The sequence below is a fragment of the Camelus ferus genome, chromosome 26, assembly GCF_009834535.1.
Source record: "Camelus ferus isolate YT-003-E chromosome 26, BCGSAC_Cfer_1.0, whole genome shotgun sequence".
Classification (NCBI taxonomy): domain Eukaryota; kingdom Metazoa; phylum Chordata; class Mammalia; order Artiodactyla; family Camelidae; genus Camelus; species Camelus ferus.
In genome coordinates, this window is record NC_045721.1 from 13,763,731 (window position 1) to 13,782,880 (window position 19,150).

The 19,150-nt window shown below is 37.1% G+C and overlaps 1 long non-coding RNA gene across 1 annotated transcript in view; it reads right to left on the reverse strand.

Moving 5' to 3' along the window:
* Positions 1-13,536, reverse strand: part of LOC116660011 — a 138,288-nt gene extending 124,752 nt beyond the window's left edge. Inside the window, exons 1-2 of the long non-coding RNA XR_004315368.1 lie at positions 13,521-13,536; positions 9,454-9,534 (exon numbers count right to left, since the gene is read on the reverse strand). This is a non-coding gene — a long non-coding RNA (uncharacterized LOC116660011). The remainder of the gene's footprint in view (positions 1-9,453; positions 9,535-13,520) is intronic.
* Between the last annotated feature and the right edge of the window lie 5,614 nt (positions 13,537-19,150).

The following is a 19,150-nucleotide window of genomic DNA, read 5'->3' on the forward strand; positions in this document are numbered from 1 at the left end:
TACAGACCCACTCAGCCAACCAGAGCACCTGTGGAACTCCGACAGAACATTGCCCTCTTCAAAAGATAAAGACGCCAAAGATCTGGTAGGAGAAAAGGAAAAAAGAAAGAACAAAAGGCAAAGCAGCGCGGGACGGGTCCCGCGGGGAGGTAGCGGCAAAGGAGGACTGGCGCTCGCTCGCTGGGTCTCCCCTCTCCAACTGAGAGGCCAGCGGGAAGGAGGGGGAGCCTCTGAGGCTCCGATCTGTACAGAGCAGCCCTTGACTAACAGAACTAAGTTAAACGGGCACAAAGCGTCCCCCCGACACCCAGCCTGAGACGCGGGCCGGCAGCCGCGGGCAGGGCCAGGCTGCACAAGCCAGGCGGAGGACGGAAGTGGCTGCACAGAGGCAGCCCCGGGGGAACGCAAGGGGCTGCGCGCCGCAGCTGTGGGTGCACGGGGCAGAACAACCTGGGCCCTCCATAAAACAGCAAGGTTGATGTGCTCTCGGGGGAAGGGTGCACACCCCCATCTCTGAAAACCCGCGGAAAGTTTTCGGGGGAAGAGAGGCGGGGCTCAGGCACAGCCGCCATATCCTCCGCGCTTAGCACCCAGGCGGGGGCGGGGGCGAAACCTGCATCCGCACCGAAGGGCTTAGCAGCCTCAAAGGCCAGACTGAGACTGGCCTGCAGCCCGGGGCAGACAGGATCCTTCCATCCTGGTCCCTCAGAGAACTTGCTCCACAAAGACAAACAGGGAGCTGGGTTTTGGCTCCGAGCAGGGACAAGGCTATCCGTCGGTCTACCCCAAGCCCAGCCGCGGAGCGCCCCGCCGACCAGGGCGGAGCGCGCAGCCGCACACAGCAGCGGAGCTACCGGCGGCGCAGGTAGAGCGACAGCGGCCCCCCGCCTTTCGGGCAGGAACACAGCCCCTGACCGAGGTGCTGGGAGGGGGCACGACCCGCCCTCCTACCCGGCCAGTCTGCAACATCTGACTGCGGCATCCGGAGGGGCAGCGACCCGCCCGCCCACAGCAGAGGAGAGCTGCACCTGACCCAGTGTTAGGAGGAGGCGCGATTGGCTTGCCGACAGGTGCTGGGAGCAGCACAGAAGAGGGCGCCAACGGAGGGCCCCTGAAAACAGCAAGCTGAGCTTCCAAAACAGGACGAAGACAAAGACTTCACAGTAAAAGCACACAGACTCCAGGAGAACACCGACAACCCCCCCCCTTTTTTTTTTAAATCTGTTTTCGCCTGTTCTATTTTCTATTACTCTCTTTTTACTTCTTAATTCATTTCTATTTCTCTTGGGTTTTGATGTCCTGCTATGATTAGACACAGGTTTCAAATACATCTATTCATCTCCCCCCCCCTTTTTTTGTAAAGGTTTTAAAAGGACGTCTCAACCCGATTAATACTCTGCTTCAACTCACTCTTCTATTATTCATTATACACTGTTTTCAAACCCTCTTTCTCCCTTCTTTTAAAATTCTTTCTCTCTCTCTTATTTTTTTTTCTTTTTTTCCTCAGTTCTATTCCTAAATAGGCATTAGATAGATAAAATCCTTAAGGACCAAAATAAACAACTGATACTCCATAAACCACAGTGCCAAAGAGGTATGAGCAAGATGAAGAAGCAGAAAAACCTTTCCCAATTAAAAGAACAAGAGAAATCCCCTGAAAGAAAGATCAACGAAATAGACATCGATAGCCTACTAGATCAAGATTTCAAAAAAGGAGTGATCGAATTGCTGAAGGAATTAAAAGAGATAGTGTTTAGAGATATAAAATATGTCAAAAATGAAATTGAAGCTATAAAGAAGAGCCAAGTAGAATGGGTAAACTCATTGACAGAGATGAGGAATGATCTAATAGCTGTGCAAAGCCGACTAGATAATGCAGAGGAACGAATTAGTGATCTAGAAGACAGGGCAATAGAAAGCACCCATTCAGAAGAACTATAAGATAAGCAAATAAAAATAATGAAAATAGCATAAGGGACCTATGGGATAATATAAAGCGCCCCAATCTTTGCATAATAGGGGTCCCAGAAGGAGAAGAAAGATCAAAGGGGATTGAAAAGGTTTTTGAAGAAATCATGACTGAAAACTTCCCAAACTTAAAGAAGGAATCAGATATCCAAGTACAGGAAGCTCAGCGGGTCCCAAACAGGAAGAACCCAAATAGACCCACACCAAGACATATCATAATCAAGATGGCCAGAGTCAAGGATAAAGAAATGATTCTAAAGGCAGCAAGAGAAAAGCAAAGAGTAAGTTACAAGGGAACCCCCATAAGGCTCTCAGCTGATTTCTCTACACAAACACTACAGGCCAGAAGGGAGCGGCAAGATATATTCAAAGCCCTGAATGAAAAAAAGATGCAGCCTAGGATCCTTTATCCAGCAAGGCTATCCTTGAAGATAGAAGGAGAAATAAAGAGTTTCACAGACAAAAAAAAGCTGCAGGAGTTTAGCAACACTAAACCCATGCTAAAAGAAATATTGAAAAGGCTATTCTAAATAGAAAAGCAGCAGGATGCTACACAAATGAGAAACACACAACTGGAAAGGTGATAACTCATGAACTACAAATAAAGTAAACATGAAATTATAAAAGAACACATACAAATCACTGAGAGTGGGAGAGGGAGGCAGGGAAATATAGAATATTTTTTTCTTTCTTTTTTAAATTTTTTTTAACAGTAGGATGGGTTTGAGATCATGTTACTATCAGTTTAATAAAAACAGTTATAGTAGTGGGTTGACAGATTTACAAAAAAGGGTAACCACAAGCCAAAAATTTACAAAGGAGTCACAAAAAGTAAATAAAATCCATGATAATACAAAGGAAAATTACCAAACCACAAAAGGAAGAAGAAAGGAACAAAGAGGATATACCAATTCAACTGCAAAGATAAGTTCAAAATGGCAATAAACATACATCTATCATTAATTACTGTAAATGTTAATGGACTAAATGCTCCAGTCAAAAGACACAGAGTGGCAGACTGGATAATAAACCAAGAACCTTCAATATGCTGCATACAAGAGACCCACTTTAGGGAGAAGGACACATATAGATTGAGAGTGAAAGGATGGAAAAGGATATTCCATGCAAATGGAAAAGCCAAAAAAAGCAGGTGTTGCAGTACTCTTTTCAGACAAAATAGACTCTAAAAAAAGGCCATAAAGAAAGATAAAGAAGGACATTTTATAATGATTAAAGGAGTGATACAAGATGAGGATATTACACTCGTTAATATATATGCACCCAATATAGGAGCACCTAAGTACATACAAGAATTACTAACAGAGATAAAGGGGGATATTGATGGGAATACAATCATAGTTGGAGATTTTAACACTGCATTAACATCACTAGACAGATCTTCCAGACAGAAAATAAACAAGGCAACAGAGAAATTAAATACTACAATAGAAAAACTAGATTTGGTGGATATTATCAGAGCATTACACCCCCCAAAAATAGGATATACATTCTTTTCAAGTGCACATGGAACATTTTCCAGGATCGATCATGTACTTGGGCACAAAAGAAACCTCAACAATTTTAAGAAGATAGAAATTATCTCAAGCATCTTTACTGACCACAATGCGTTGAAACTGGAAATCAACAACAGAGAAACAAAGGAGAAAAAAAGGAAAGCATGGAGATTAAACAATATGTTATTGAAAAAACAATGGATCAATGAGGAAATCAAAGCTGAAATTAAAAAATACCTTGAGACAAATGATAATGAAAGCACAAACACTCAAAACCTATGGGACACAGCAAAGGCAGTGCTAAGAGGGAAGTTTATAGCGATACAGGCCTTCCTCAAAAAAGAAGAACAATCTCAAAGAAACAATTTAACCCACCACCTGAATGAATTAGAAAAAGAAGAACAAAAAGCCCCAAAAAGCAGCAGAAGGAAGGAAATAATAAAGATCAGAGAGGAATTAAATACAATAGAGATTAACAAGACCATAGAAAAAATCAACCAAACCAAAAGCTGGTTTTTTGAAAAAGTAAATAAAATCGACAAACCTCTGGCCAAACTCACAAAGAAGAAAAAAGAGAGAGCACAAATTAGCAAAATAAGAAAGGAAAATGGAGAAATTACAACAAACAAAATAGAAATACAGAATATCATATGAGAATATTATGAAAAACTATATGGAACCAAACTGGATAACCTAGAGGAGATGGACAAGTTTCTGGAAACATACTGTCCACCAAAACTGAATCAAGAATAATCTGAACACTTGAACAATCCGATCACTAGAAAGGAAATAGAAATAGCAATTAAAAACCTCCCTACAAATAAAAGTCCAGGACCGGACGGCTTCACCGGGGAATTCTACCAAACATACAAAGAAGAACTCATACCAGTCCTTCTCAAACTCTTCCAGACGATTGAAAAGGAGGAAATACTCCCAAACTCATTCTATGAAGCCACCATCACCCTGATACCAAAACCAGGCAAAGACACTACAAAAAAAGAGAATTATAGGCCAATATCACTGATGAACATAGACGCCAAAATCCTCACCAAAATTTTAGCAAATAGAATCCAACAACACATAAAAAAGATTATACATCATGACCAAGTGGGGTTCATCCCAGGGACACAAGGCTGGTTCAACATACGCAAATCAATCAGTGTAATACATCACATCAACAAGAGAAAGGACAAAAACCACATGATCATCTCAATCGATGCAGAAAAAGCATTTGATAAAATTCAACACCCATTTATGATAAAAACTCTCGCCAAAGTGGGTATAGAGGGAACATATCTCAACATAATAAAAGCTATATATGACAAACCGACAGCCAGCATAGTACTCAACAGTGAAAAACTCAAAAGCTTCCCACTAAAATCTGGGACAAGACAAGGATGCCCACTATCACCACTCCTATTCAACATAGTCCTGGAAGTCCTAGCCACAGCAGTCAGGTTAGAGAAAGAAATAAAAGGGATCCAAATTGGAAAAGAAGAGGTAAAAGTGTCATTATATGCTGATGACATGTTACTATATATAGAAAACCCTAAAAGGTCCACACAAAAGCTACTAGAGCTGATTGAAGAATTCAGCAAGGTAGCAGGTTACAAAATTAACGTTCAAAAATCAGTTGCATTTCTTTACACTAAGGATAAATCAACAGAAGAAGAAAGTAAAGAAATAATCCCCTTTAAAATAGCACCCAAAGTAATAAAATATCTGGGAATAAATCTAACCAAGGAGGTGAAAGAATTATACACAGAAAACTATAAACCATTGATGAAGGAAATTAAAGAAGACTTTAAAAAATGGAAAGATATTCCATGCTCTTGGATTGGAAGAATCAATATTGTTAAAATGGTCACACTGCCCAAGGCAATCTACAGATTTAATGCAATCCCTATCCAATTACCCAGGACATATTTCACAGAACTAGAAAAAATCATAATAAAATTCATATGGAACCATCAAAGACCTAGAATTGCCAAAGCATTACTGAAGAGAAAGAAAGAGGCTGGAGGAATAACTCTCCCAGACTTCAGACAATACTATAGAGCTACAGTCATCAAGACAGCATGGTATTGGTACCAAAACAGACATATAGACCAATGGAACAGAATAGAGAGCCCAGAAATGAACCCACAAACTTTTGGTCAACTCATCTTCGACAAAGGAGGCAAGAATATACACTGGAATAAAGACAGTCTCTTCAGCAAATGGTGTTGGGAAAACTGGACAGCAGCATGTAAAACAATGAAGCTAGAACACTCCCTTACACCATATACAAAAATCAACTCAAAATGGATTAAAGACTTAAACATAAGACAAGATACAATAAACCTCCGAGAGGAAAACATAGGCAAAACATTATCTGACATACATTTAAAAAATTTTCTCCTAGAAGAAATAAAAGCAAGAATAAACAAATGGGACCTAATGAAACTTACAAGCTTCTGCACAGCAAAGGAAACCAGAAATAAAACAAGAAGAAAACCTACGGAATGGGAGAAAATTTTTGCAAGTGAAACTGACAAAGGCTTGATCTCCAGAATATATAAGCAGCTCATACGACTCAATAAGAAAAAAATAAACAACCCAATCCAAAAATGGGCAGAAGACCTAAACAAGCAATTCTCCAAGGAAGACATACAAATGATCAAAAAGCACATGAAAAAATGCTCAGTATTACTAATTATCAGAGAAATGCAAATCAAAACTACAATGAGGTATCACCTCACACCAGTCAGAATGGCCGTCATTCAAAAATCCACAAATGACAAATGCTGGAGAGGCTGTAGAGAAAGGGGAACCCTCCTACACTGCTGGTGGGAATGCAGTTTGGTGCAGCCACTATGGAAAACAGTGTGGAGATTCCTCAAAAGACTAGGAATAGACTTACCATATGACCCAAGAATCCCACTCCTGGGCTTGTATCCAGAAGGAAATCTACTTCAGGATGACACCTGCACCCCAATGTTCATAGCAGCACTAGTTACAATAGCCAAAACATGGAAACAGCCTAAATGTCCATCAACAGGTGACTGGATAAAGAAGAGGTGGTATATTTATTTATACAATGGAATACTACTCAGCCATAAAAACCGACAACATAATGCCATTTGCAGCAACATGGATGCTCCTGGAGAATATGATTCTAAGTGAAGTAAGCCAGAAAGAGAAAGAAAAATACCATATGAGATCGCTCATATGTGGAATCTAAAAAACAAAAACAAAAACAAACAATCAAAAACAAAGCGTAAATACAGGACAGAAATAGACTCACAGACAGAGAATACAGACTTGTGGTTACCAGGGGGGTGGAGGGTGGGAAGGGATAGACTGGGATTTCAAAATTGTAGAATAGACTACACTGTATAGCACAGGGAAATATACACAAAATGTTATGATAACTCACAGAGAAAAAAATGTGGCAATGAGTGTGTATATGTCCATGAATAACTGAAAAATTGTGCTGAACACTGGAATTTGACACAACATTGTAAAATGATTATAAATCAATAAAAAATGTTAAAAAAAAAGAAATCAATTATATTTTTATATACAGTTGACCCCTGAACAACACTGAGTTTAGAGGCACCAACCTCCACCCTGACTCCCAACCCTCACACAATTGAAAACCTTAGTACAACTTTGCATTTGGCCTTCAATAACCACACTTCCACACTTGCAGAGTCAATCAACCAAGGATCGTGTAGTACTGCACATACTTATTGAAAAAAAATCTGCATGAAAGTGGACCCACACAGTTCAAACACATGTTATTCAAGAGTCAACTGCACTATCAATAAACATTGAAATGAAAATGAACTGAAGAACAAAAATTAAATTTATAACAGCATCAAAAACTAAAATGCTTAGGGATAAATTTAACACTTTAAGACTTATACACAGAAAACTACAAAATATCATTGAAAGAAATTGAAGACCTAATAATAGAAAGGCATTCCATGTTTATAGGTTGCAATCTATATAACACAAACATGGAATAAACATGTATAAGCTTGTGCATAAGTCTTAAAATGTTAAATTTATCCCTAAGCACACCAGATACTGAAGGCAATGCTGCTTTAATATGACATTTTGTAAACTTCAATTATGTTTTTGATAAACTCTTAACTCCTAGTTTTTAACACAATATCATTATTTTCAAAAAATCTTTAACCTATTCCTGTTCATATATGCTTTATTAATATTGTAACACAAGTCCTAACAGATTATACTAGTTGATAAGTTATTTCAGCTATTTGGTAAGATCAATGAATTTCCAGGTTTTTTTTAAACTTTCAAGGAGCCTAAAGCTTGGATTAAATACTCTGCATTCTATTTTGTTGTTGTTATTGTTGTGAAGTCATAGCTAATATTTTTCCAAAATTTCAGTGAGAATTTTGGAGAACAACTTCTATGTAATGACGTAAATGCAGATGATCATTAAACAATGAGGGGGTAAATCTGCATATAACTTACAGTCAGTCCTCTGTATCTGTGATTCCTTTATGTCCAGATTCAACCAACCAAGAACTGTGTAGTACTGTAGAATTTACTACTGAAAAATACCTGCCTATAAGTGGACCTGCACATTTCAAATTCACATTGTTTGAAGGTCAATTATCCACTAGAACTGCTAATCACACTTACAAAGATTTAAATTCAAGAGCATTCCAAGTGTATCCCCTGAATTGCCAACTCACAGTATCATCTGAGAACTGAAACAGACCCATGAATTTACAGTTGATTCCAAATGCAAAGGCCCTATACTATGTTTTAGAATTGTCCAAAACATTAGAACTGGGTTAATTTGGGGCTTCACTTCTGAAAAGGTGTTCATTTCCTCAGGTGCTTAGCACCAAAGGGAAAATCTCAAGGGAAATAAGTCACTGAAAATTTAAAATAATTTGTGTGGAAAAAATACAAAATAACAGAACTTGAATATTTCTTATTACTACCAATAATGAAGATTCTGCTGTATTGTTACACAGAGACTTAATTTCACTTGGCAGAAGCTAAATATCCTGATTACATCATTATACATTTCCATGTGCTTTCACAATATTAATTTGCTTGTTATGTTTCTCCCTGAAGCCAAATATCAAGTCTAAGAACAAGCAGGACAAGGAGTTAGTTTTCCGTTTCAATTCAACTTATCTTTGTAATCTAAGATAAAGTTTAATTTTTTTTTTTTGCAAAGTGGTGTTAATATTACTGAACTTATAGTTTATTTTGTGATCTTGTCACAGAACAAGGACTACATCCCTTTATTTCCCATTTAAAAGGAGTACGATTACTGTTAAAAATTCGTATTTAAATACTTGTCTCCATAATTAAACATCATCAAAGAAAATCTGATTTGTCCGTGTAAACACCCTTTTGTTTACGTGCCCAGCCCTTCAGAGTAAGTAAATGCCTTAATAATTATTTTCCTTATTTTATCGGGGCTCTACATGGTTTTTTTAACCTTTTTTTTTTCATTATCTCTAAGACAGGATTAATTTGATAGAGACAAGATCTTAACGATGACAGCTATTAAAGTGGTATTGACATAAAGACTGACAGGTTTAACATCTCAAAATTCACAGGGGGCATCAAAATTTTATATCACTCACACTTTTCCTTTGAGAAGGAAAGGTGAAGGTAACTTATATTGAACGTGGTAAGAGATTCTGTCTGGTCTGTCATATTTCACTTAAATACATTCTAATTTATGAAAAGGAAAGAGTGGAGATTTTTCATGTCTTTCATCTTAAGTAGGGCATCCTTCCTACTTTCTCTAATTGCACTAAAGAACTGAAGATAAATGTTCACAAAATCAACATGACTGATTTGCTTTTTTCACACAGAGGGAGCTTATTTAGTGCCTAGAAGCAATTTGTGTGTAATAGAGTAGAGATGCCATTTCTTCAAATGAGTTCTCTAATGAGCCTTTGTCTCACAACTTAATCGTGCTTTTTACCTTATTCCCCCAAATGTTCTGGTATCTTCTGTTCAGACTGTCAGGAACACGTCTACTTGGAGAAATTCGAAGGTAGCTCACCTTAAGTAATAAAAGAAAAGAGGGGGCATTATTTTCGAAGATTAGTCTTGAAAAGGGCCTTTTAAACATTCAGAGAACAGTGAAATAATTTGTTCTCAAGCATAAGACAGAATATATTGTTTATTGACTCTTGCAATTTCCCTCAATTTTTCTAAAACCTATGAAAGCAATCGTTTTTCTTTATTTTTTTTCCTAATCAAAATACTCTAAATTGTTTATGAAGTTTAACTATACTTTAACCTCATTTTTCTTTTAGGTAAACACCCATTGTTAAACACAGTTAACTTAAAGAGATATTAATATTTAACTAACTAAGAAAAATAGCCTCAGGTCAGAGGATGTGTGTCTGGTGCTATTAGGGTTGGGGAAGGTTATACAAAAAGTAAATGCTGTCAGAATAAAATACTTCATTGAAAAATTGCTCCTGGCAGTTTTCAATAATATCAATTCATAAAGTAATGCTTCCGATGACTGTCTGAGGTGCAAATGGAACCTGGCTTGGTTTATTTATAGTAAGCAGTCATTTCTCTGTGTCACACTTAATTGAGCTATTGTTCCCTTCATTAAGTATGCCTCTTGAACTTTTCATTTTTAAAAAATGCTGTTCTCCCAACCACAGTCAATGTGAGGAGAAATCAAATATTTTTAGAAAATGCTAGATGTGTGTATGGGTTGATTTTTTTATACTTCAGAAAAGGGCAAATATTAAATGATTTATGTTTATACAACTCACTGGAATCATTTCCAAGTTTTCCCCTATTGAAAGCTGACTGAAGTAAAATGCACAACCTAAAAGCTGAGAGTTGTATTTTATTCAGTGGACTTCCTGAGAACTCAAGCCCAGGACACAAAATCTCAGATCGCTTCTCAGAGGCTGTTCCAAAGTGACAAGGTAGAACCCAGGATATATGAGTTTCTGCAACAAAGACTAGGTAGTCGGAATATCAAAAGATTACTGCTAATTAAAGAAAACCAGATATATCAAATTAAGGAATTTAGTGCTTTTCTACGTATGGGGAGGTGCAAAGGCCTGGGTGCACTGAAATCATTCCTTTGATATGCACCTGGCTGTCTAGGGCCAGTAACCTGTTCTCTCACATCCTGAGTTCCCTAAGGGGGCACCACTTGGGGTGGCTGCAGAGGCCAGCTGCCTGCTTGTCTGCATCCTGAGTTCTCTCTGCTTACTGTCAGGGGTGGCAGTAGCGGCTGATGACTTGATGGCCACAACAATTCTTTGTTTACTGATGTGGCTGGCAATATTTCTCATTTACACAAGCCTGATCAATTTCTTATAGAATCTTGACTGTTGAGAGCATAAAGCTTCATTGTTTGACCCATCATTCACACCTTCGCCCAAAACACCTCCTGCTGGGTGGAAGGTCTCTTCACAGCTTAGGCCATAATTCTTTGAAAAATTTTGTTTATTTGTATTTCAGTTTCTAGAGCAAGCTCTTTAGTAAATACCTAAGATAACTCTGATTGTGTTTTCATTTGGTTATTTCATTTGTCTCTTTTTCCAACACTCTAATCAATCAGCTCAGAAAATCCTGCCAAATCTTACTCCCCTTCTAAAAAAAAAAAAGTTAAAAGAAATATTGGACAATATAAAGAATATCAAGAGGCTAAGAAATGGGAGGTTAGAAAATAACTGTAGAACTTTTCTTTTTTTCTGTTTTTTTTTTAAAGTTTGGCTATCCAACAACTTTTTACAAAGTTCTCAGCTAGAATTATAGACTCCACAAAAAAACCACATCGTTTTTTTATAGTAGACAGTGGTACCAAAAGAACATTGCCAAAATTATGTTCAAGCTGTAGGCCCTTTTCCTAGGTAAGTAAATAAGTGAAAAGATTTCAGGAGCTATAAAATAAACAGAAACCTTGGTGATAGGCAAAATGTGCAGATCTTTGCTCATAGAAATAGGAAAGGTGTTTATTTAAAAGCTATTTAACCTGGGTAACAGATACTCCTCTATCAGAGCATAGAATCACAGACGAATGACCTAGGCTCAACCAATTGAATGTACATGCCCAAGACTGAATCTTTCAGAAATGATACATTTGCAAGGGCCCTTAAAACTGTCAGGTCAGCCATGGCGGCATCAAGAATCCTGCAGCAACACTGAGCAATACAGAGGAGCGTCCACAGTGGAACGTCTACTTGCTGCCTGGTCCCTGAGCCTGACTATTTAATCTCTGTATATTACATGAGAACCAAATCTGCTTTACATAAATTGCTTCTTCATGTAAAGGCTCAAAATCTTATTTCTATTCCTCACAATCAAGGTCCCTGATTGATGCAATGGTGCTAATGTTCTGGTTTCAGAAGACTTTTTAATATCTTCATAAACTCTGTTTCATCTCCAAATCTTGTGGCTCTGAAACACACTTTGGCAGGGTTGTCGTGGCACTAAAATTGGCTCCAGAATGATGTGGCTCTTTTGTGGAATCTGTAATAATTCCAGCTGAGTCTCTGAGAACTCCCGTGTTCATTACAGCAACGAATATTAACATGCCTATCTACAAACTACCCCTTTCTTAAGAGTTTTACAAATGCATTCCCTTTAGTCAATGACAGTACAGACACCAAACAAAGAGTCTTGCTGGCATGAAAAGTTTTCTGATTCCTTGACAAACGCCTGATTCTACTATGCACGAATCTAAGACTAGAAATAAATGCTTCTTGTTTAGAACTTTACACTTACACAATGGTTTTGGGCTATTTCCAAGAGTGCTCTGAGAAGCTATCCTATGTCTCAAAAATTTAGGTGGAACAATAGAAGCCATTTCATATTAGAAGTACTTTATAGCATAAGATCCAGAAATAAAACCCCAAGCTCTCTTGAGGTGTTAGGGTAAAATTTCCTCCACCCTAACACTATTAAAATGGAGGTTAAAACATTATTATAGAGTTATCAGAGTATTCATGTTGTTTAATAATATTACATACATTTTTTAATGAATGTAGTATATTCCAGGGACTTGAGAAGTAGTGGATATAGTGATAAGCTCACGAGACCTGAAATCAGAAGAACTGTTTTTGATACTGAGCTCTGCCACTTTCCAGCTACATTACTGTGGGTTTGCCATATTTCCTTCCACAGTCTGTTTCATCTGCTGGTCATACCAATCTCAAGTATTTGTATGAGGTTCAACGACACAATGCATCTCAAAAACTGTAATCTCTACAACACCATAAATATACTATGCACAAAATCTTACATTTTTCTTGAGCCCATCAGAGAGCTGAGTCACAAGGTAACAAAGTGATTTAAATTCCAAAAGTAACAAGTCCCTTCTAGGAGAAAGGGAACACACAAATTGTTTCACCTTTGACAGACCAGGTAAGAAAGGAGCAGATGCCACAAAAACAGAAAAACAAAACAAACAAACAAACAAACAAAAACAGGTAAGAAGAAAATAGTTTAAATTTTAGTGATTACTTAAAGGGCGATTGTAGTCTAGTGTAATAATTTAGAATAACTGGGAGGCTCAGTGAAAAGAAAGTTTGCACCTGTTTGCAAACTCCATTAAGTAAGATTAATAGCAGAGGGTACCAGAGGAAGGAGCCCTCAGTGGCAGTGGCTTCCAGGTGGTGACTGGCTGCCACCAGGTTCCAGTCACAATTACCAACTCTTCCCTAAACTCTTTTCACATACAAAGCAGAAGCCTTAAGATGCTGGAAAAGGACCAAGAAATCTTTCTATCCCTTGCACCTAGGAAAATATTTGTTCTGTCTGTGTGAAAAGATAAAATCAAAGTCCTATTTTTCTCAGTAAGGCACAAGAAATCATCTTGGTGCCATCATTCTGCACCAATATAAGAAGAGGACTTCTAACAGCTGGGGGAAAGAGAAATCTCTTTCAGATTTCTTCCAACCAATATGTGGCAGAGCTTGGCAGTCATGGCGACAACGAGGGGAAGATGATGAAAAGAGTCAGAAACACCAAGAAAGCTACCCCTCTGACAACCGTTCTCAAAGACCCTACCTAAGACGAAGGCTTGGTTCTTCTTCATCCAAGTACAAGACCAGCAAGAAGCATCAAACCAGGTTTCACTGCTGGTGCAGAGCACATAAGCCTATTGAGAGCTCCTCGTAGGTGAGGAGGCTGCAGGGACTGATGAAAGCCAAAAGTGAAACAGGAGAACTGAGAAAACCAACCAGCACTTCAGAAGCTATACTGAGCACAAGGAACACGTGGAGAACTGTAGGAAGAATTAAAAGTCTGTGGTGCATTGAAGGCGACTCTAGAAACAACAAAAATAAAACCTAATTCAGCCACTGACTAGATTCACACAATCCCGTACATTAACGGCCTAAGGGAGGAAGAAATGTTCTTATTAGTGGGTATAAATACAATTTATCTTAGTTTCTACTCTTCTTCTATACACGCTTGAGATTCAACCAAAACTTAAAAGACGCAAAAGGGAATCCATCATCAAGAGATAATATAATCAATAAATCAGATCCAGAGATGCGAAAGATGTTGGAACTATAAGAAAGGAACATTAAAGAAATTGTGTTTAAGATGTTAAAGATTTAGTGGAAATGGTGGACATAATGGATGAAGAGATGGAGTTTCAACCAAGAATTAGAAATTATTTTCAAAACAGTCAAATGAAAACATTATACATCAAATCACAAGTTCAGAGATGAAGTCTTTCGATGAGATTATCAGGAGACAACAGATAGCTGAAGAAAGAATCAATGATCTAAAAGACAGGTTAATAAAAATTATCTAAGGTGAAATACAAAAAGGGGGGGAAAAAAAGAAAAAGAAACTGAACTGGAGCATCCCAGATCTGTGAAAACAATGCCAGACAGCCTCTCATAAATGTGATAGGAATTGCAAAGGAGAAAAACAAAAGCATGAGGAAAATGAACTATTTGAAAGGGTAATGGTCAAGAATTTTCTAAAGTAAGTGAGTAATATTAAACTATAGATGTTACATTCTTCATTAATTCTCTGATGTCTTTTTTAAGTAGAATTTTTGTTATTGTTTAATCCAACTTCCAATTTTCCTTAGCCGAGGACAGTCTAAATTATCTAGTCTTTTGCTATTTACAAATACTATTACTTAAAGTAGTAACATTATTTATTACTGAGAAATAATATTAATACTATTAATATGATTATCACTACTATTCCAATGCATGTATTCCTTATCTTACCCAACTAACTTTCTTACTGGCTTTCAAAGTTTTTTGCCTCTGTTACCACCTTGCATCAAATCCATCTCTAAACTGCCTCCAGGGTGATATTTCAACATGAAAATCTAATAATGCCACTTCCATGTTTAAACTCTTCAGTGATTTCAGTGCTGACAGATAACAGTGTGTAGAAATAACACAAAGGATGAACTTTGGAGTAAAATAAATCTCATTTCAAATCCTTATTCTAACAATAGTTATGCAAGTTTGGGAAAGTTACTTAAGTTCTCACCTCCATTTGTCTAAACTCTGAAGTTTGTATGAAATTAACTCCCAGCACATATAGTTGTTTTGAAGACTAAATAAGAAAGAAAATATTTAGTACAGAGAGTATTCATGAGATATATGGCACTTACTGCAACACCAAAGGAGTTTAGTAGATATGAGGAATTTTCTTATTGAAGCACCTCCAACTGCTCAAAAATTCCAGTAATATCTCCTCTCTCCATTCCTTTTTGCATGTTATTCCACCCTTTAATTTGGAGAGAAGCCGGAAGAAAAACAGAAATAAGTGGTTTTTTTTCTTTTCTCTCAACTTTTAAAGTAGTGGAGAGCCAAGCACTCTTTTATGGCTCAAGCTAACTGTTCACAGGCGTCCTACCCACAACCAATTCTTTAGACTACAGGTAGAAAAATCAGGCCATGGGAAATACGATAACATGGAAATATGCATGATTTATCATGATAGAGGGCCATATTGTTAAATAAGAGTAAATAGTAAAATATAAGCTATTTTCCAACCAAGAAGCAGTGGCTGCAATACTACAGAGCAGGAATTCAAGTTCAGATCAAGAAAAAATGTTGGAGACGTCTGTCATGGAGAAGTACAACTGCATTTCAACAAAAGAGAAAACACTAAGTATAGGATGACAGTCGTATACAATTAAGACTCACATTGACTTTTTAAGTGAATTGTAACTGCTTTAGGAAAAGATCAAACTGCCCTCCACGTTCTGATAATTTTCTACCACATTAGAGAACAATAAAATGTGATTTCCAAACTAGCAGAAAGAGCAACGCCACTAAAAACGGAACAACAGAGATGACCAGCTGACTGTGAGTTGTGTGTCACTTACTTAAATCGTATTACAAATGCATAGAGTTTCTATAAAGTATGAATGTACTTACACTTAAAGGAGGAAATATTAAAAAAAAAAAACTATGTCTGAAATAATGTCGTCTCTTAGAAAAATTTTCATCAAACGTGTAACTTCTTAAAGTGTCTGCATGATTAACATTATCGTAAACCCTTTCTTTGGCTTTCAGATTTTCAGTGCCTAGTTCTTATCTGATCCTTCAAATCAGTCATCCATCCTTACCCTTTACCCTTTACCTTTCTTACCCCTCCTTTACCCTGGATTCTAATCAAGGCATATTTGGAACCTCAATAAGCTTAAAATAAGAGAATAGTAAATGACACACAAAGATACAAAGGTGAACTTTAAATAAATTTAATTAAACTGCCATACTGAAGTTGATGAAGTAGTTGATGATTTTTAAATCTGGGAATATCATCTAAACATCTTGAACATAATTTTCCAGAAAATGACTAGTTCAGATCTGTTGGATAGCTTAGAGAGAGGCTTTAGTCATCAGATGCTGTGAGCACCACACACTGAGTGAGATGGATATGCACTTACTTGGATAATGAGTTCACCTTCAAACTCAGAATACTCGAATTAAAATAAATTACCAGGCAACTACCTCAGCAGCCACAGAAAAGAAGTAAAAAATTAATAAACTGCAAATCAAGGAAATACTATACACTACCAAAATAGATTATTTGATCACTTCTGAGACCTCGTCAATTCTAAGATGCACTCTCATTTGATATTTCACCAACAATTTTTTAAAACTGGCAATTCATACATGACATAACTTTGACTCCAAGATACATCACGATTTCAGGGATGTGAAATGCGAAAAAGAATATGAATCTTCAAAAATTAAAATGTGACATGTTTTATTTTATTTATTGGCTTTTGTGCTTGCCTCTTGAAACAAAGAGAAGTCTCAGGTCTCAGTCCTAGAATTTCTATCTTTCAAAATCCACTTAAGCAGTAATGACTTGACAAATGTAGACAGAGAAGCCCAAAGAGTGACTCGTTCTGATATCAGAGTTGCAGGAGCTGAAGACACAGTAGTTTAAAAAAAGCAGAAAGGAAAAAAGCCTTTGCCTTTTGAGAGCTTACATTTGTGTGTGTATGAGTATGTGTGTATGTGTGTGTGTGATTACTTTATTGGTTCTCAATACCCTATTTAATCCTATCAGTGAACCTACCTCTTCTTGGCACTCCTATGGCAACTTTAGCTCTTATAAATTGTACTGATTACTCACCTCTCTTGGGACCATTTTTTCTGTCATCTTTCCTTCTGTCCACTTCACACTCTAGGGACCATATTTTCTGATCAACACCTGAAAGGACTGAACTCTCAATTCTCTCAGAAAGAAAATTTTAAAAAAGAAAAGAAAATTTACAAAAAGAGATTAGAAAGCTCTCAGCCACATATTTCCTTGTAGAAATCAGAACAAAGGAATGATCTTGTCCATTTCATTAAGTTTTAGTGATAACACATGATACCACATTTAGATGCCCTTACTCTATTGATTGCAACCATCCAACCTGGGCTCTAGGGAAAATATATTTATTAAACAGTCTCTATTTTCAGACACACCCACAACTCCTTTGGTGCTATCAAGACAAAACACCCTATGAAAAGCTGCAAAGACACTGGTCTCTCTTTGACAACAGCAATTATCTTGTTGCAAAGCATTTCTGAAGGATGAATTTTGCATGTCTCTCTTAAAAGTAATCTAAGACAGTCATTTTCTGTAGTCAGAGGCAGCTTTAGAATGAATGAATCAGAAACGTTTGCAGCGACTGGTTGGTGTGTTGGACAGAGTATGGGGACTTTTCTTGAATCAGCATCTCCAAGGTCCTTACATAAGATTAAAAAACTATTAGTTTTATATCAAAAAATTGGAAGTGAGTGGTGCAGCTGATGGAGACCATGGGGAAGACGAGAACAGCCCAAAGAGCATCTTGGGGTTCACTGTTCTTTACACTGAAAATGGTACGGAAAACATGTTCTCAAATCATCAGCACAGACGCTGCAAGTGGCAGTTCATTTAATGGAACACGTAGAATACCGTGTGCTCCTATGAAGAAATACACATTCCAATCAATTCAGATAAATGTTAATGTCGTTCCTTTGGGGAGGAGGCCTTCAAAAAAACAAACAAAAACAATGTTCCCTAATAAATTTTGAAACCAAAATTATTAAATACAAGGATTTATTGCCAAAACTTTGGTTCTTCTTATTCATTTTTATTTTAAAGTGCCTTTTTAGTACTCAAAGATTTATATTTTATTTCCTTACCTTCAATTTAATATTAATCAATCACATAGCTCTGCAGGGCAGCACAAAAGTAATTTAAGCATGAATAACAGCATTATAGAGAGATAGATAGATACAGATGTGATTACTAGATGATATTAATAATGATAAATCTTACATCACATTGATTTTCATGTCTATAAGCAGAAACGACATCATAGATCATGACCCTATTGTGGCTTCTAGGTACAGGCTCTGCTGATGTAGGTAAAAACTAGACACCCTGCATGTGGGAGATGGTCAGGAGGAAGTTCCAGGTACATTGCATGTAAGACGAAGCTCTCTACTCTGCCCAGTTCTGACTGGCTGGAGGTAAAACTGATGGTGCTCATTTTAAGCACTTACCTTGTGGTGCTAAATAATCAGGTACTATGATGATTATTGTTTCCTTCTTACAATTACCATCATGTACCATCCACAGTGGGATAGTAACAATATCCTTAGCTATTTCAGTATGTTTTCAACATTGTCTAGCACATGAAGTCTGGGTGAAAAAAAATTAAGGCCATAATTTGCTTTTCTCAGAACTATAGAAGTAGTTGATTTAGTTTTATAAATGAGTGTATTTGGAACTCCTCATGGGTAACCCAGACAAATTTAATTCATATGTTCCTTCATATGTAAAGCTGTTATGTGACTGAATTCTTTTAGAATATTTTTTAATGCCAAGGACAAGTATGTAGATGTGGGTCATGAATTGATTTTGCCCCAAATATTGTAAATTTACCAATCTGTATATGCAGGTCCTGCTTCAAATAAGAAAAAACAAAATGTTATATTTAATATTGGATAATTGTTTTTGCCCATACTTTTTAACCTACTTTAGAGATATCATTGTTTTGTTAGTTCTATGTTTTGACCTCTTTTACTATTTCAATACTGTTATGATTTATCTTTGATTTCTTGAGAAGTTCCTCGTGTTTGTCATTTATATCTCTGTCTCGATTACAGGAAGTATTCTGCTTCTTAATTTACAAAATAGCCATTTCAACCTTGCTACTGAATTTT